This window comes from Eptesicus fuscus, chromosome 6 (genome assembly GCF_027574615.1).
Source record: "Eptesicus fuscus isolate TK198812 chromosome 6, DD_ASM_mEF_20220401, whole genome shotgun sequence".
Lineage (NCBI taxonomy): Eukaryota > Metazoa > Chordata > Mammalia > Chiroptera > Vespertilionidae > Eptesicus > Eptesicus fuscus.
Window position 1 is genome coordinate 108,340,357 of NC_072478.1, and position 11,848 is coordinate 108,352,204.

At 58.5% G+C, this 11,848-nt stretch overlaps 1 protein-coding gene across 6 annotated transcripts in view; it reads right to left on the minus strand.

Moving 5' to 3' along the window:
- SUN1 (Sad1 and UNC84 domain containing 1) overlaps window positions 1–236 on the minus strand; it is a 43,219-nt gene extending 42,983 nt beyond the window's left edge. For all 6 annotated transcript variants that reach the window (XM_008156022.3, XM_028131938.2, XM_028131939.2 and 3 more), the window contains exon 1: window positions 142–236. The gene's annotated coding sequence lies outside the window, so the exon portion shown is untranslated. The remainder of the gene's footprint in view (window positions 1–141) is intronic.
- Between the last annotated feature and the right edge of the window lie 11,612 nt (window positions 237–11,848).

Sequence of the window (11,848 nt, forward strand, 5' to 3'; positions counted from 1 at the left end):
GGGCGGCGGCCGTTGGCGGCGCAGGCGGGGCCCGCTGTTTGGCGCGTCCCCGCAGCCCCCGCCCGCCGTGAGGGGCGCCCACCCCGCCCCACCCGCCGCACCCCGACCCCGGCCCGGCCCGACCCCCGCCCAGGACCTCACCTGCCTCGCGCCGACGCCACCGCTACCGCCACCGCCGCTGCCTGAGGCCTAGTCTCCGCCGCCCCGGCCCGGCCGGGGAGCAGACCGTTCCGGCGCCAGCCAATCGCGCGCCGCGTCCTGGGCCGGAGGCGGGATCAATGAGGACGTTCACCAATCCCAACCGCGCTATCTGAAGCCCTCAGCCAATGAGGATGCGGCCTATCTAGAAGCACGGCCAATCACGAGCAGAGGCTGAGTCGCGGGGCGGGGCAACGTGCGAGGTCGGTGGCGAGGGAACGAACTGGGGCGGGGCGGTGTCTCGGGAGGACCCCGGTGTCCCGGGGGCATCAGCCAGTCCCGTGGCCCTCGCCGCCCTCGCCGCCGGCCCCTAGCCCTCCCGGCGCCCCACCCCCCAGCTGCGCGGCGCGCCCCCAGATGCGCTGACCCGCGGAGGCACCGCTCCTGGCGCCCTGGCCCTGGACGCTGCTCCGGCCTCTGCGGCCCGGCCGATCCACACCCAGCCGCCCTTTGAATGTCATGGCTGCTCTTTCCTATCCTCACGTTGCAAAGGAGGGGGCGGGCCCCGGTGGGCCGGGGAGCTCAGCAGCCAGAGGACGGCCCGCCGCGCGGACGGACGGAGGAGGGCGTCGCCCCGGCGAAGGACCGCTGCGCGGTGGTTGTCATGAGGACACGCTGATTCGCAGCAATGGCCTTGGCGGTGCGACTGCAGCCGTGTCCGCACGGGGTTTACCACCGCCCTTGCACCTGGGGCTTCCCGTGCACGCCTAGCCGTCACCGGGGCGAGCTTCCCAGGTGCCTTTCCCTGCGGGGCAGGTGCTGGACAGGCGGGAGGTAGGGCGCGGAGGGGTAGCTGTTGCACGTTGCGGGGAGGGGCCTGGATTGAGGAGAAGAAAGGTCCTGATTGTCTCCCGGCCCCTTGCACCTGGTGAGCACGGGCGGTGGGCTGAGGGAGTATGGGACACACGCAGGGTTTATAAGACGACGGGAAAGAAAGACGGTAACATGTCTCAATATTTTAAGATGTTATTTGTGTTGACTTGTAATATTTTGGATACATTAGCTAATTAAAATACATTATCCAGTTAACTTCATCTCTTTCTTTTTTATTTTTATTGTTTTCAGAGAGGAAGGAGAGGGAGATAGAAATATCACTGATGAGAATCATCAGTCGGCTGCCTCCTGCACACCCCCTACTGGGAATGGAGCCTGCAACCCAGGCCTGTGGCCTGACCGGGAATAGAGAGGAGACCTCCTGGTTCATGAGTCCACACTGTACCGCGGAGCCACTCCGGCTGGGCATCATTTGTTTCTTTTTTTAACGTGGCTACTAGGAAACGTAACGTTGCCTATGCGGCTGCAATGCTATTTCTAGTGAGCGGAGGTGTTAGTGGAGACTTCTGGGTAAGGATTCTGCACTAGAGGTGGATCACAGAATCAATCTTCTTTCTGCCAATATTACAAAATGACCAAAGGCAGCTTTTTAAAAAAGTTCAGCCCTGGCTGGTGTGGCTCAGTGAATTGGGCATCATCCTATGGACCACGAGGTCCCGGGTTCAATTCCTGGTCAGGGCACACACCCAGGTAGCAGGCTAGATCCCCAGTAGTGGGTGTGCAGGAAGTAGCCAATTGATGCTTCTTTCTCTCTCTCTCTTCCTCCCTCCCCTCCCTTCTTCTCTCTCTAAAATCAATTTTTTAAAAAGTTCACCAGCAACAATGAACAAGGAAGGTGCAAACTCACATGGTATAAGAGGGGGAGGAGACGAGATGCTGGCGAGGGTCAGTGGGACCCTGGTAGGTGCCAGATCATAAAAGGGAGTCCACAAAACCCTGAGGGTCCTTAGGCGTAACACACCCACCGGGGCTGCTGGGCAGGCAGCAGGCGGCCGACCAACCGTGCCTGGAATCCCCCCTCATGGGACCACGTCCACCCTGACTGCCTTCCACCTGGTTTGTGTTGGCTTCATCTGGGTCCAACTGGTTGGTCTGATACCCACTGGACTGAACTGGCTGGAGCTGGTCTGCACCAGGGAGTTGGTTTAAATGAGCCCATCTGTACCTCAGCGGCTCTGGCGGGGGAGGGCCTGGTCCAGCTCCTCAGGAGGAGGCGGGGAGGGCGGTAGAATTCTTCAGGTGACCCATCGGTGGGAATGGTCAACAGGGAACCTCACCGGGACCTGATGCCTTGCAGGCTGACTGCGGGAGGGAGGCATCTCCAGCAGCAAGGCCAGCCCTTGGAGACTGCCTGACGGAGTCGCGGGGACCAGGGCATGAGCCACTTTCAGGAAGGGATGAGCCGTTCACTGAGAACCGTGTGTGCTGTACAAGTCCACGTGTGTGCACACACGCATACCCACCCACACACCCCCACACGCACCCCTACATCAGGCACAGAAACATCCTGCCAGTGGCTCTCTCCAAGCAGGAGTGTCACAGGCTGGTTCCTTATGTGACAGTGTCTGTATTTTGCTCAGTAAACTCAATAAAACTGTCTTTGAAGTGAATGAAAACCTAAAGGGAAAGGAACCCTGTGATGTGCGAATGAGATAGTCAAGGAGGGAGGAGGAGTTTTTAAACAAAACGGAAAAGGCACACACCTTATGGCTGAACGTTGATGGCTCTGATTACATCGCAATGAAAGATATCTGTTCAATAAAAGATGCCGTGAGCAAGCCAGCAGCCAGGTGACAGAGCAGAAGGTACTTGCAATGTTAAAAACAGGCAAGGGGCTACCATTTAGAATATACGAGAAGCTCCTGCATATCAAAAAGAAAACTGGGCAAAGGAGGTGAACAGGCAATCCACAGGAAAAGGAACGGGAATCCACAGGAAAAGGAACGGGAATCCACAGGAAAAGGAACGGGAATCCACAGGAAAAGGAACGGGAATCCACAGGAAGAGGAACGGGAATCCACAGGAAGAGGAACGGGAATCCACAGGAAAAGGAACCCGAATCCACAGGAAGAGGAACCCGAATCCACAGGAAGAGGAACCTGAATCCACAGGAAGAGGAACGGGAATCCACAGGAAGAGGAACCCGAATCCACAGGAAGAGGAACCTGAATCCACAGGAAGAGGAACGGGAATCCACAGGAAGAGGAACCCGAATCCACAGGAAGAGGAACAGGAATCCACAGGAAGAGGAACCTGAGTGCACACCAGGGGTCTGGGAAAAGCTGAAGCTCCTAGCAATCAGAGCGATGCACATCGGGGCCGCTCCATGCCTCTGTGCCCGTTCGAGTGGCAACAATCAGCAAGGAGAGAACTGAGGGTTGGAGGGCACAGGGACATGCGTGCCCCCTGACCTCGCAAACCTGCTCCCTGGCCCACGGGAAGGGGATGGGACCGGCCCTTCCTGCCGAGGGGCCCAGCCTGACCTGGTCTGTGAGGTAAATGGACAGGCAGCGTCCCCGAGGGGGGCAGCAGCGAGGACATCAACTCCTCCTCCAAACCAGGACACGGCTGGATTGCCCCAGCCAACCGGGACAGCTGGTTAATTTTCTGTGACACCTGGTCCGGACCACGGGTGCCCGCTGTGTCCAGTGTCCTGGAAGGTGTTTCAGGATGGGGTGGACATGTGATTCAGGAGATGAGTCCAGCAGGTGGCCCGCACCCAGGCCACTGCAGGCCGAGCAGAAAAGGTTTTCCTCTCCACCAGGTGGTCTCTGCCCTGGGACGTGGGTCTCCCCTGCCTTGGACTGTGGCCAGACCGGAGCCCCCCTCGCTCCCCTGGTCTCCAGCTCGCTGGCTACAGAGCAGACGACTCGGTCTCCATACCGTGCAAGCCAATTCTTATTTATGTTCTTATCCATTTTAGATTAACGTACGAAAACCATTCAAACCTGTAAAGAATTTCTGTGAGTTTACTTGAGCCAAACTGTCAACAATTGCCAGGAAGCAGTACCTCAACGTATTGGGATAATGCTCCAGAGAATGGCGGTTTTTTTTTTTTTTATTAATATATTTTATTGATTTTTTTTACAGAGAGGAAGAGAGAGGGATAGAGAGTGAGAAACATCGATGAGAGAGAAACATCTATCAGCTGCCTCCTGCACACCCCCTACTGGGGATGTGCCCACAACCAAGGTACATGCCCTTGACCGGAATCGAACCTGGGACCCTTGAGTCCGAAGGCCGACACTCTATCCACAGAGCCAAACCGGTTTCGGGAGAATGGCGGTTTTCTCATCTGTTTTTATACATTGCAATCAAAGGAGGGGAGGTAGGCGGGTTACATGAACTCCACTGGTGATAGAATAGGGAGGCGGGAAAAAGCAAAGGGAGGGGGAGAACCTCTGGGACTGGATAAAAAGTAAAATGATAGACACATACTTAGGTGGGTGCAGGATACTTAACAGTCAACAGTTAACATAACAATAACAATGAGGAAATTTATGGTCTCCTGTCCTGGCACCCAGGGCATTTGGTTGTGCCCCAGGGGTAGGGGTAGGTGGGGGGAGTTACATTTCATAGGTATGTTATCTTAGATGCAAAAAGACAGTAGGCTCAGTTAAGGTAAAAGTTGACTTTGTCAGGGAAAATACTGGCCTAGAACCTGACTCCCCACCATAACTGCTTTTAGTTAAAGTTTAATTTCAGACCATCCCTTGTGGTGACTTTAGGTCTTTAAGTTTGCAAGACCGCCATGCAGGCCTCCCCTGAGCTTGTCGGGTTAGCATGTGGCCTTTTTTTTTTTCCATCCACAAGATAAACACAAGTTATCTACATATATATAAAAGCCTAAGCAACCGTTGGACAGTTTGACTGGTAGCTATGATGCACACTGACCACCAGGGGCAGATGCTCAGTGCACAGGCATGGAAACATGAAACAGACTGATGAATCTCAGAGGGAAGGGGGGAGGGTGGGAAGAGATTAACCGAAGATCTTATATGCACACTAGAGGCCCAGTGCACGGATTCATGCACCGGTGGGGTCCCTCAGCCTGGCCTGCGGGGATCGGGCCAAAACCAGCCAGGTGCATAGATGGGTGGGGTCCCTCAGCCTGGCCTGTGGGGATCGGGCCGAAACTGGGTGTGACATCCCTTGAGGGGTCCCGGATTGCAAGAGGGTGCAGGCCAGGCCGAGGGACCCCATGAGGGGCCGCTAGTCTTTATAATAAACTAGAGGCTCGGCGCACAAAATTCGTGCATGGGTACAGTCCCTAGGCCTGGCCTGAGATCAAGGCCATCTTCCCTGGCTGGCAGCTGCCGGGCCCACCCCCTGCCACCACCCACCCCCGGTTCCTTATTCGCCATTAGGCGATTGGAGCCTGCCATCCAGGGGAAGGGATCGAGAGGTTGGCTGCGGGCTGGGGGCAGCTCCTGCATTGAGCGTCTTCCCCCTGGTGGTCAGTGTGCATCATAGTGACCAGTCCTTCCATCGTTCGGTCGATTTGCATATTACCCTTTTATTAATATAGAATGCTTGATCTCTATTAAGAATTATTTTATAATATACTTAAAACTTTTCTTATGAACACATGACTAAATGAATATTATGTGTAAAAACAATGCAGCGTTCACGAACAGCAGGTTTAAGGTAGAGAAGCAACACATTCAAGCTTTCTCAACAACGAATCCCTGTTAGACTTTAACCCATGGGCATGGAATAAAACACTGGGTGTGAAGGATGGAAGACGACACGTCGGGTTATTTTCCCCAAAGGGTTAACGGGAGGAGGTGGGCTGGGCAGCCAGCTGGAGCTGTGTGACCTTGACCAGAGTCTGAGCCTCTCTGAGCCCCAGCTGCTCCCTCAGCAGGGATAAGGACGTCTGCCCAGGGCCTGTGAGAACTGAGACGGTGTGCCCTGCCTGGCCCTCTGGGAGCGCCCGGTAAACAACGCCCTTTGTTACTTAACGAGGATTGTAGGAAACCTGCCTCACTGTGCCAGGGGCTCAGGGCAGCGGCAGTGGGGGCAGCTCTGGGAGTAAGACCCCAGTCCCAGCCCAAAGCCCACAGGTGTCTGGGGCCGGGCAGGGGCTCAGGCCCCGAGTGGGCGGGCTGGCCGGGGGCAGGTGGGCCGGGCTAGTTCCGAGTCCGTAAAGCTCGGGTGTAAACTAGCAGGTCCAGCTCCTGGGTGTGGTAGGGCCTGGCTCTTAGCCTCCTGGACATCAACCCCCCGTTTCCAGACATGGGACGGTGAGCAGGCGCTGGCCAGAGCTGGTGCACAGCTACCCACGGGCTCCAGTCAGTTCCGGACGGCTGGGGATTTCCTTCCCTCGCCATCCCCTGTGCGACCCAGGTCTGCTTTGGGGAAAGCTGGGCAGCGGCTGTGCCAGCTCTGCACCCAGAGCCCACTGCCCGGGTTTCTCTCTCGAGGAGACGGACACTGGGCCAGTGTTCCCCTGCCTGTGGGCGCACAGCTGGCCAGACGTGGTGACACGCTGCACCTCCCGTCTTCTCACTGCCACTGAGCAGGCGGAGCAGCGTGGGACCGCTGTTTCACCGCTAGGGAAACTGAGGCAGGAGCCACGCCCGCAGCCTGCCGGGCGTGGAGCCTCGGGCAGAGACATGCAGGCCAGCTCACCGGCTCACGCCACAAGCAGACCAGGGAGCACTGTGTTCTGGGCGAGCTCAGGACCCCGGGGAGGGAGAGACCGGCTGGAATCCCGAGCCGGCTGCGTGCCGGGAGACCAGGTGCCGGGAGACCAGCCCGGGAGAGGCAGGCAGGCAGAGCTGCACCTCACCGGCTCAGGAGCCTGCCCGACCTCCGCCCATCCTGACCTCCGTCCTCCCGGGGCATGGCCAGCAGCGAGGCTCCCAGGAGCTGCTGTGCCCCCGGGAGAGGCAGGCCCACGACAGAGCCGGACGTCCTGCGCTGGCCAGCTTCTCACCACCAGGAACCCGTGCGTCGCTGCTGACCGGGTCTGTCTGTTGTGGGCGTGGTGAGGCGGGCGCGTCCAGATGGCTGGCGCGTGATGGACCCCACGGCCCAGGAGGGTCCTTCCTGGTCTCCCGCTCCTGGTGGCTCCGAGGCTCCTGGCTGTGGCCGCAGCCTCGTCTGTGCCGGTCTCGCTGGTCTTCCCGCGCGTGTCTCCTTTTCTCTCTCCCTCCTCCTGGAGGGTGACTGGTCTTTGGATTGAGGGCCCACCCGGGCCCAGGGGGCCTCACGTCCAGCTCTTCACCTTGATTAGATCTGCGACGACTCTCATTCCAAATGAGGTCACATTCGAGGGTCCTGGTGGGCACATCTCTTGGGGGTCACTCTTCCACCCGCTAGAGTTGTTTAACAAAACACCCCAATTCTCTGCTAAGCAAATTCACTTGCGTCCCGAAAAACAAAATAACAACCCCCCTCTCATGGCCACAAGTGTTCCTGAGCATCCAGAATGGGCTTAGGGGACACAGCCACCTGCCTGCCAGGGAACACCGACAAACACAATATCCACACGCGGCCGTCACTGCAATGTAACAAATAACAACAGCTGCTTCTTTAAAACCATGTGTGTTTTTTTTTCCTTTCCCGTTTAAATACATGCTATTATGTAAACAAAACAAGCATAGGGCCAGTTAGTGTAACTGGTAGTTATGAATAGCAGGAATCACGGGAAAAAAAACAAGGCCTCCAACTGTTGGATGTGAAAATGGCAAAATAAAGCAACACTGTGCCCCAAGGAAGTGTTTGCAGAGACACTCGGAAGCAGACACGGCGCTACTGGACATGATCGCGAAGAACACCCCCTGCTGCCTATCTGCACCAGCGCGAAGCCTTCCTGTGTGGTAGACTGCCCCTCCCCTCCCCCTAACACCGTCCTGGGGTCTCCATCAGCCTGCTGCCCCCTGGGGCTGGGCCACGCCACCTGCTCAGCAGCCCCTGTGGACCCCTCACTGCACGACGCCCACCCCTCTGAAAAAGCTACGTCAACAAATATTTCTCAAAAACCTAACACGAGTAACCCAGCCGGCGTGGCTCAGAGGTTGAGCGTCGACCTATTAACCAGGAGGTCACGGTTTGATTTTCCTGACGAAGAGCGACTGAAAGCGTAAATGAACTTCTGTGCGAGGAGCGGGTGTGGCCAAGGAGCCGGGCGAGGAGCCTGCAGCGTCTCCGGGGGAACTGGGCTGGGAAGCAACCCTGACACAAAACGTATTAGGTTTGGTTTTTTAAAAATGTATTTTTATTGATATCAGAGAGGAAGGGAGAGATAGAAACATCAATGAGAATCACTGATCGACTGCCTCCTGCATGCCCCCTACTGGGGATCGAGCCCACAACCTGGGCATGTGCCCTGACCGGGAATTGAACCCAGGACTCTTCAGTCCACAGGCCGACACTCTATCCACTGAGCCACACCGCAAGCGTGTGTTTTGATCTTAAAACTGACAGAGTAACAATGGCCAGCATTTTAGGAGCATGGCCTGGTGGGCCTGGCTGGGTGCACACTCGGTCTTGAAGGCTCACATGGCTCTGCCAGGCGAGGACCCCGAGGCTGCGGGTGGGGTGCCCACTCTGCTTGGAAGTGGGGAGATTAACACTCAAAACCCACGTCCCTGTGATGCCACAGCCGGAGCTTCAGCTGCTGTGCCAACTGCCCCCTCATAACCCCAGTCTAGGAAACGTGCAGCTATTTAAAAAGTTAAAAACCCCAGAGATCACTTTTACCCACCTCTCGGGTAAATTCTGAGAATAGGCTCACGTCTGTGCCGTGTCACTCTGCTGTGGACATTTATGCTTCTTTTATAGAAGGGCAGACCCGTGAACTATTTATAAACTGCTTTCTCCTCGGCCGCGGAGACCAGGCCCCCGTGAGAGGCCGCACAGTTTCTGCCCGTCTCCCACGGCCTCACTGAAACGCTTGGAAAAGCACAAGAAGGCAGGTGGGCAGTGGGGAGAGCGGCATCAGGAGTGAGATTTCCACGAGGTAGGGAAGGAGGAAGGCGGAGGCGGCGGTGGGGGGGGAGGGAGCAGCCCCGGACAGGCAGTGGGGATAGGCGCTGGGGCGGGGCAGCAGGGATTAGCTGAGTGGGGTGGGAACAACTGCTCCCTCCCACGCCAGGCAGGCAGCTGGCAGCTGGCGTGGCCCCCGCCCGTGGCCGGGTTTCCCAGGAAGTCCTTCCTCAGCCTGGCACCAGGGAAGGTCTCCAGCAGCCCCTCCCCTTCCGGGCCAACACCTGCCACAGGAAGCTCCTGCCAACCTTTCCGTGTAGGACAGGGGCCTGTCCGGGACACCGAGTTCCCTGGATTATCCAGCAAGTTCTGAGCACACACGTGATGGGAAGGCTCAGAGCACACGGACTCACTCCCCAGCCCGTGACACTCATGGTAGGGACATCAAATGGTCCAACTGCCCTGGAAGACCGACGGCGGCTCAGTTGGTGGGAGCGGCGTCCTGCACACCGAAAGGCTGTAGGTTCGAATCCTAGGACACCCACTGGAGCCTCTCACCAGCCTGCCCATTTCTGAGACACGAGGGTCAGCCCTGATGCTGAATGCCGCTTGCTCATCTGTCCCAGGAGAGTTGAAGTCACCCTAGCCACCTGTATTTTGCAAAAATACAGAAAACAGAGTTCCATTTACTCTTTGCCCAGTTTCCCCTGATGTGAACATCTTAGGTAATTTTAGTACAACAATCAAAGCAAGGAAATAGATGCTGGCACGATACTATACTATCTCAGTCCATTTGGGCTGCTATACTAATAAAAGGGTAATATGCTAATTAGGCTGGGTGACCAGATGTCTTCTGGATGTCCAACTTCCTTCCGGGCAGTTAGGGGTGACCAGGCCGGCAGGGGGGCAGCTGGGAGGCGGCCAGGCTGGAAGGGGGGCAGTTAGGGTGCGATCAGGCAGGCAGGCAGGTGAGCGGTTAGGAGCTAGTGGTCCTGGGTTGTGATAGGAATGTCCGACTGCTGGTTTAGGCCCAATCCCTGTGGGAGAGGGTGCAGGCTGGGCTGAGGGACACCCCCCTCCCATGCACGAATTTTGTGCACTGGGCCTCTAGTAAAAAAATAAACAAACTGTTATGTTGTTTATGTGTTAGTGCTGGAGGCTGGAAGCCCAAGTCAAGGCGCCGGCATATGTGGTGTCTGGTGGAGCCGCGTGAGGCCGTCGATGGCTCTCTTCTCGCTGTGTCCTCAGCGGTGGGAAAAACAAGGGAACCCTGGGGTCTCTTGTAGAAACAAGGGCACTGATCGCATAATGAGGTCCCACCTCCTAATACCATCACACCTGGATTGTACCTAATACCATCACATTATGCTTAAACATACGAACGTTCTGGGGGGGAGTGGGGAGATGAGCATTCAGTCTATAGCAAATACTGCCATAAGCGCAGACTTTATCCAGAGTCCACGCTTCCCATTAATGTCCTCCTCCTGGTCCTGCCAATCCAGGCAGCACATGCAGTCGGTGCAGCGTCTCCGTGGCCTCCTGGGGGCTGGGCAGTCCCTCTGAACTTGACCCCCCGGAACTTGGCCCTTCCGGGGAGCTCGGCTCAGTTACGCCGCAGAACGTCCTGTTGGGGTTCGCTGATGTTTTCCCGGGAGGGGACCGAGGTGGTGCATTTTTGGCAAGAAAACCACAGCAGCGCCTGAGTCCTCGGGGCGCCGTGTGAGAGGCGCCGCGGTCCCTACGTGCTCCGCCCAGGTCGCTGGGTTACGGCCTGTGGTCCAGCCGCCCCATGGTGACGTCACCACGCCCCTCTGTGACTCACTCGTGTCCCGGGGGAGACCTGACCTGACAGCCACCTGTGGTCTCAAACCCGCCCGCGAGCGGCGCTCCTCTGCTGTGGCCTCGCCCCCGCACACCTGTGGGCACCTGTGGCCGGGGCATTCCCGAGGGAAGCGCTGTGCCCGCCCCGACCTGTCCCTGCTTCCCGTCTCCGTGGACTCGAGGACGTGACTGTAAGACACGGTGCGAGGCGCTGGTACTCGTCACGGGCCCGGGCCCGAGCCCGCAGTTTGCCGGGGACGAGGGCGGGGGAGGCCCAGGGCGGGGGCTGCCCCGGCGGCTCCCACACGCCGCCCGCGGCGACGCCGGCTCGGGACGCACCTGTGGCCGGACTGCGCGCCGCGTGCATCTGCGCATGCCGGCCGCACCCGCGCCCGATTGGCCGACTCCGGGTCACGTGGCCGCCGCCTTGCCCTGCCGCTAGGGCAGCTGGGAACGACGGCCCGGCCCGGCGCGTGCGCGAGACGCGGCCCCGGCGGGACGCCCGGGGAGTCGGGACGCGTTGCGCGCTCGGGGCGGCTGAGACCGTGGGAGGCCGGGCCGGGGTCCCGGGGGCGGATGCCGGCGGCGCCCGCGCGGCCCCTGTGCCCGCAGGACGCGGCGGCTCCGAGCGAGCGATTCCTGATCTTGGTTCGCAGTGCCGCAGGTTTCGGGGTGACGGACCCTGGGTGTGACGTCAGGACCGGGCACCTGCCGGTCGTGGCCAGCGCGGCTGTGTCCTGGCACCAAACCCAGAGATGCTTCCGCAGGGCGGGGCCCAAATGGCTGGTCCCGACGCTGTGAAGGCCACCTCGTGCCCGGCGCCAGCGGCCCGCTCGGAACCGCTCCGTCCGCCCGGTCACGCCTAGTGTCCCCAGCGCTCTTCGCGCTCAGTCTTCGCCGAAACGGCAACAGTGTGGAGAGCGGAGCAGAAACGGACACGAACTAGGACAAAGGCCCGCTCAGGCCAGGGACGCCGCCACCTCGGAATCGATCCTTCGTCTGCGGTTACCGTTGTCAGCCAGCACCTCGCCGCGCCGCGCCTGCTCAGTGACACTTTCCA